Genomic DNA, 6,835 nt, shown 5'->3' with positions numbered 1-6,835 from the left:
GGTGATCAGGGCCTCCCAGGGCAGACCCCTGAGGTCCACACTGGCCCCGAGCAGGACTCACAAAGCTGCCTGTGAAACAGCCATTCTAGAAACAGCAGCAAGGGCTCTGCTGGGCTACACAGCAGCTCTCACTTGGCCATGCCTTTCTGTGGCATTTAATGGTTCCCCCTCTCTGCCTCTCTCTGTAGCCATGTCTCTCTCTCTCTCTGTCTCATACACACACACACTCACAAATCTCATAATTTAAAACCAGCCCATGCACCATCGGGACCCCTGGGGCTCCTTAATAGCGTCCTGGTCTCTGCACCTGCCTTGCCCCCCGCCCAGGCAGTCCCTGCGGTGCTCACGGGCCCTGATGATGAAAGGCCCCAGAACCTCCTCCCAGCCCACCAGGGCCAGCCTCATCCCCAGGAAACAAGCAGCGGGTGTCTGTAATGACTTTCCACACCAGTAAGTGGTCAGCTCCAGAAATAATTACCCACATAAGCAATTTCCCTTTTTATCTAAAGGAGGGAGGGTGTCTTTTGGGTTTGGGGAACAAAAAAATTGCTTTTCGTAAGTACTCAATTTAGAATTGTTTGCTAAAATTAAGCACTTGTTCACCAGACATTTTTAGACTGAGTAATTTTTAACCCATGCCATCTGATAAGTAATCTGTTTGATTAGTTAAAAAAAAATACTTGCCATATTTCTGCATGGAATAAATTAAACTTTCTCTGGTCACTGCTCTTGTAGGGAAAGTCAGTGTGCACAGCTTCTAGTGCTGTGTTAGACAATGAACAGGGCTGGTCCTTGGATAGACAAAGCCACCACACCCTGCAGGATCAGCAGGCATGAGGACTGCAGCTCTGCTCTCAGGATTACAACCCAATTGTGGAGGTGAGACCTGTGCACTTACACAAAACCATTAGGAATGGAGGGTGTCAAGAAGAGGGAAACTTTAGAACTGTTAGTGGGAATGTAAATTGGTACAGCCATTATGGAAAACAGTATGGAGATGCCTCAAAAAATTAAAAACACAGCCACCATATGATCCAGCAATCCCACTTCTGTGGATATACCCAAAGAAAATGAAATCCAAATCTCAAAGAGATGCCTCCACTCCCGTGTTCACTGGCGTATTATTCACAATAGCCAGGATATGGAAACAGCCTAATATCCATGGACAGATAAACGGGTAAAGAGGATGTGGTATATACCTATCCCCAATGGAATTTTACTCAGTCTTTCAAAAGAAGGAAATCCTGCCATTTGCAACAACATGGATGAACCTGAAGGACATCATGCTAAGTGAAACAAGCTGATCACAGAGGACAAATACTGCAATATCTCACTTATCTGTGGAATCTAAAATAGTGCCACTCATAGGAGCAGAGAGTAGGATGGTGGCAGCCAGGAGCTGAGAGTGGGAAAGCTGAGGAGGTGTTGGTCAAAGGGTGCAAAGTTCCAGTTATGCAGGGGGAATAAATTCTGGAGACCTCATGTCCACCATGGTGAGTATAGTTCATAATACTGTATTTTATACTTGAAATTTGCTAAAGCGTAGCTCTTAGGTGGTAACACAGAACAAGTTTCTCATTTCTATGGATTTATCCTAAGGGTGTATTGTAGTTGGTGCTGTAGGGGCAGCTAAAACCATAATAGAAGTTGTCCTTGCCTGAAGACCGATGCCAGAGTTCAGGGAAAACACAGCCTCTGGAAAGGAGGAGGAGAATTTTGAGAGAGAGAAAGGGAGAGAGAGCCATGAACTCTGCCCAGATCTCTGGCTAGCTCCTGAAACGTGCATGTGCAAGGAAGACACAAAGCACACCAGGGGAGAATTTACAAAGTGTTCTGAGATTTGAGCTGCCACCCAATAAACAGTTTGCAGTTTGAGATCGATCAGGTTAAACAAACAAATGAACAAACAGGGATAGAGCAAAATTCAGAGTCTCCAGTTAGGCAGACTCTGGGCGAACTCTAGCTGGGCAGACCCCTGAAACTTTCCCAACCAAAAGGAGATGGGGAAGTGACACTGGGGTACTCCCAGGCCAGGTCATCACAGGCAACATGACTTCTGCCTCCAACCCCCATGCTTGCCCTTCAAACCCAGCCACTATGTTGTGAGGCAGTCCTGGCTGCACGGAGAGCCCACACATGGGTGTTTGGCCAGCAGCCACACTGGGCCCTCAGCCTCCCACTTGCCAGATGTGTGGGTGAGAGCGTCCTCAGATGACTCCAACCTTCAGGCTTCAGTCTTCCAGCTGAAATGCCAGGCATCCCGGGAGAGACAATCTGTCCTCACAGTGCCCTGTGTGGATTCTGGCCCACAGAAACCGCAGACAGGTAATAAATTATGATTGTTGTTTAACCCCCAACTGTTTGGGGGGTAATTTGTTATGCAGCAATAGGTAACCAACAAGAACCTCAGGAACTTGAAAGACTTCATCAAATGTTAAACATCCATGGAACTGGAGTCCCATAAAGAGGAAAGAAGGGGGCAAAAAATATTTGAAGATATAATTGTCCGAAAAGGCCCAAATTTGCTGAAAGACATAATTTTACAACTTTAAGAAGCTCCATAAGCCTCAAGCTCAATAAATACAAAGAAAAACAAGCCAAAAAAAAATCTGGAACACAGCAAATGAAAAATGACACATTATATAGACAGAAGTAGCAACTCAAGGTACTACTGACATCTCATCAGAAACTATGGAAGCCAGAATATGGTGGAACAACCACCCAAACAAGCTAAAAGAAAAAAAAAAGTCACACAAACTTCTACAACCAGTAAAAAATGTCTTTTCAAGATAAATGTAAAATTAAAACATTTTCAGATAAAAGAAGGCTATAATAATTCATTGCCAACAGATCTGGACTACAAGAAATGCTAAAGGAGATTTTTGAGGCTAAAGAGAAATAATACCAGATGGAAACTTGCACCTTTGGGAAAGAATGAAGAAATCTGCTGGATAAATTCAAAAGACTAATTTTCCTCTTAATTTCTTTAAGATACATGTGACTGTTCAAAGCAAAAAGTAAAACATTTCCTTGTGAGTCTTATAAAGTATGTGGATGTAATACCTATGGCAACTATAGCATTAAAAAACGGAGGAAGGGGAAGCAGATGGACTTATTTTGCTGCAAGGTTTACAAATGTACATAAAATGTTACAATATTAACCCTAAGAAAACTCTAAGGATGTACATTGGAATTCCATGAGCAGCCACTTAAAAATGCAAAGAGTATGTATAGCAAAAAAGTCAATAAGTCCATTACAATGGAATTCTAAAAAATATTAACATAATTCAAACGAAGGCAGAATAGGAGGAACAGAGAACCAAAACAGAGGAAACAAACAGAAAACAAATAATAAAAGATGCTTAGCTGAGTGTGGTGGCATGTGCCAGTAATCCAGCTACTTGGGAGGCTGAGATGGGAGGATTGCTTGACCCTGGGAGAGTGAGCCTGCAGTGAGCCATGATCATGCCCCTGTACTCAGCCTGGGTGGCAGAGTGAGACTCTGTCCCCTACCTCCCAAAAAAATAGGCCTAAATCCAACCATATGCACAACTACATTGAATATGAATAGAATAAACACTCCAATTAGAAGACAGATTGTCAGTTTTTGAAAGCAAGATTCAACTATATACTATCTCTAAGAGATTTGCTGTATTTTTTGTCATTAGATTCTAGTGTTCTTAGAGATTCACTTTAAATATGAAGACATATTGATTGAAAGTAAATGAAAGGAAAAGAAAATATCATGCAAACAGTAAGCATATGAATACTAGAGAAGCTCTGTTAATATCAGATAAAATAGACATTTAGACAAAGAGTATTATTAGAAATAAAGAGGGACGCTTCATAATGCTAAAGGGATGGTTCTTCAGAAAGACATGACAGTCGTAGAGTTGACACAGTTTCTAAACAACATGATGCAAATATCCACAGAGTTAAAGGGAGAAATAAATGATTCCACGATCATAATTAGGGACTTCAACATCCCTTAACAAAAATATCAGTAAAGACAAATATCTGAACAACACTATCCATCACCTTGACCCAAATGATGAACACTGCACCCACCGCCTGGAGAATACACATTCTTCTCCATTGCACGTGGCACATTCAACAAGAGAGAGCAGATGCTGGGCCAAAAACGAAATCCAGTGACATTAACAGCATTAAAATAAGGGTGTTGGGACTGGGCACAGTGGCTCATGCCTGTAATCCCAGCACTTTGGGAGGCCAAGCGGGGGCGGATGACCTGAGGTTGGGAGTTCAAGACCAGCCTGACCAACATCGAGAAAACCCATCTCTACTAAAAATACAAAATTAGGCGGGCATGGTGGCACATGCCTGTAATCCCAGCTACTCGGGAGGCTGAGGCAAAAAAATCGTTTGAACCTGGGAGGCGGAGGCTGCAGTGAGCTGAGATCGTGCCATTGCATTCCAGCCTGGGCAACAAGAGCAAAACTCCATCTCAGAAAAAAAAATAAAATAAGGGTGTTGGACTTGGATGGTCTCTAAGATTTACCATGTTAAACTTCAAATGAAGTGGCGTAACTCTAAGTACTAAAAGAGCTTGAGAGAGAGAGAGCAAGAGAACAAGAGCGGGAGAACCCATTTCTTTACAGGTGCCATTGAGGAGAAGTTGCACAATTGAAGCATCTCATGGGAGGAGCAAATCAGATAAAACTTCAAGGCCTCCTCTGGCCCCATGATTCTGTGATTGTGTGTGATTTCCAGGCATGATGCTGGGCACCTCATGCACGTGGGCTGTTTCATGCCCACAGCAGCTTTGGGAGGTAGAAAGCATGATTTCTGTCTTGCAAGCTGTTTGGAAAGATTAATTTTTCCTTCACCAGCAGTAAGTGGCAGAACCAAGGCAGGATTACAGTCTCACAGGATCTCAAAGCTCAGATGATTAACCACAGTCTGTATTTTTTGTATTAGACCGATTGAGGCTCACAGGCAAAACTTTGATGCCCTGAAGATCCTAGAATGACTTAAAAATGATCGAAGGATGCTTTCACTTTAGCACGATTCCCCCCAGCACGCCATTGCCTCATTGTCTCGCTGTCCTTGCAGCCTCTGCTCCTGGAGATGGGGGGCTGGGTTTACCTGGTTCAGCAGCACCCTGGAACAAACTATGTCTGGCCCACAGAAAAGGCAGTTAATCCATGTGAGTTAAATAAGTAAATAGAATTAACAAATAAATTGCATTTTAATGTAAGGCAAATCCTGAAATGCAAACCACCAACTGCTACATGCCCTCCAAAAACAGCCTTCTGCAGACCCTGGTTTTCCCATGTAGACGCTTCCGGGTTTCCTCTCCTTTTTCCCATTCTGATTTTTAATGCTGGACTCACCCAAGCTGTCCTAAAACAGCAACGGGAAGTACACGACGCACCACCTCTTCCTCACCGCTTCCTCTGGCAGGCAGAGGCTCCGTGTGCTGTCGGCATTAGTCAGGATACGTCACACTAGCCATGGTACTAAAAAAAAAAACCCTGAACCTCAGGGGCTCACAGAAGAGGTTTCCTGCTTGCTCGTGCAATGTCCACTGGGAACTGGAGTCCTCTTGAGGCTTGTCTCCACGTGGTGACTCAGGGCCATGCTGCCTGCATGTTGTGATGTATCATCTCCCCCACGTGGCCTTTGCTTCTGCTGCAGAGGGAAGAGAGGGCTGAGAGGCTGGTGGGATATTTTAGGGCCGCGTCTGGACACAGGTCACACAGGAGGCCCCAGTGGACTCCAGAGAAGGTGGGACAGTTCAGTCTTCCTGTGCTCAGGAGAGGACCCAGCATGGTGAACTAAGGTGCCCCTGACACACCAGCTGGCTCAATGCTCAGCTGAGAAAACTCTTCCTTCTTATAGGGGTTTCCTGAGCAAGTCCTCAGCAACCACTCCACACCCTCCCTCTTCTGCCGCTGGCCTCTGCTCTCCAGGGAAGTCTCCGCAGACACCTGTCTCTCTCCCTTCCTCTGTTTTCCTGTTTCCCCTCCTTGTAAAGTAAAAACTTCTCTGATTGCTTCTGAAAATCATAAGAATAAAGCTAATATTCAATTTTTACAAAACAAAATTAAGCCATAAATCTCCAAGTACAACTAGACATACTAATGAAACAGCACCTTTTATCTCGAAAGCCCTTGGACGGATCCTGGCTTCCCTTCGGAATATTGACGGCTCACCTTCCATGGCCTCCCATGATCATGTTTTTCATTTGACCACCAGGGATCAAAATAACTTTTAAAAAAGCAATTGTATTCTGTTCTGTCGAATTACTGGTGTTTCCTCCTATTGTTTTCTACTATTAAGGGTTTCTAGGAGCCGGCCTGGGAATCTCAACAGCATTTATGACGTTGTCATTGTGGAAAACACGTTCTGAACTTGAAACAACCAGTGCACCCACACACTTCATATTTGGAAGTAAGCCCCCTTCTGTATTTTAACTCTTTGGAAACTTGTAAAGTATGTATGGTAAATGGAGTAACTTGTAACTATCTAAAATGTTAACTAGAGCGATGGTTTTCTGACCATTTCGCTCAATAGAAGCTGCTGGCATAAAGAAACTCACACCCCTCACGTGTTCAGAAATCACGTCCCTTCCAGCAAGAGCTGGAACGTTTTCAGACCTGTCTTCAATGCCCCGCCAACTGCGAAACGATCTGGCTGGGTGTCTCAGACGCCACGGCTCACCCTGAAGCCACAAAAGCTAATAAGCGACTGAAACACGTGGAAATCCCCATACAACACTGGAAACTGGAAACGCTGGAAACGTGCGGGCTGTTAGTGATCAGAGAAACAAACGTGCACAATGGCCCTGAGCGAACGGCAATGCACTCGGTAA

This window comes from Pongo abelii, chromosome 6 (genome assembly GCF_028885655.2).
Source record: "Pongo abelii isolate AG06213 chromosome 6, NHGRI_mPonAbe1-v2.0_pri, whole genome shotgun sequence".
NCBI lineage: Eukaryota > Metazoa > Chordata > Mammalia > Primates > Hominidae > Pongo > Pongo abelii.
Note: the sequence above shows the minus strand (reverse complement) of the source record.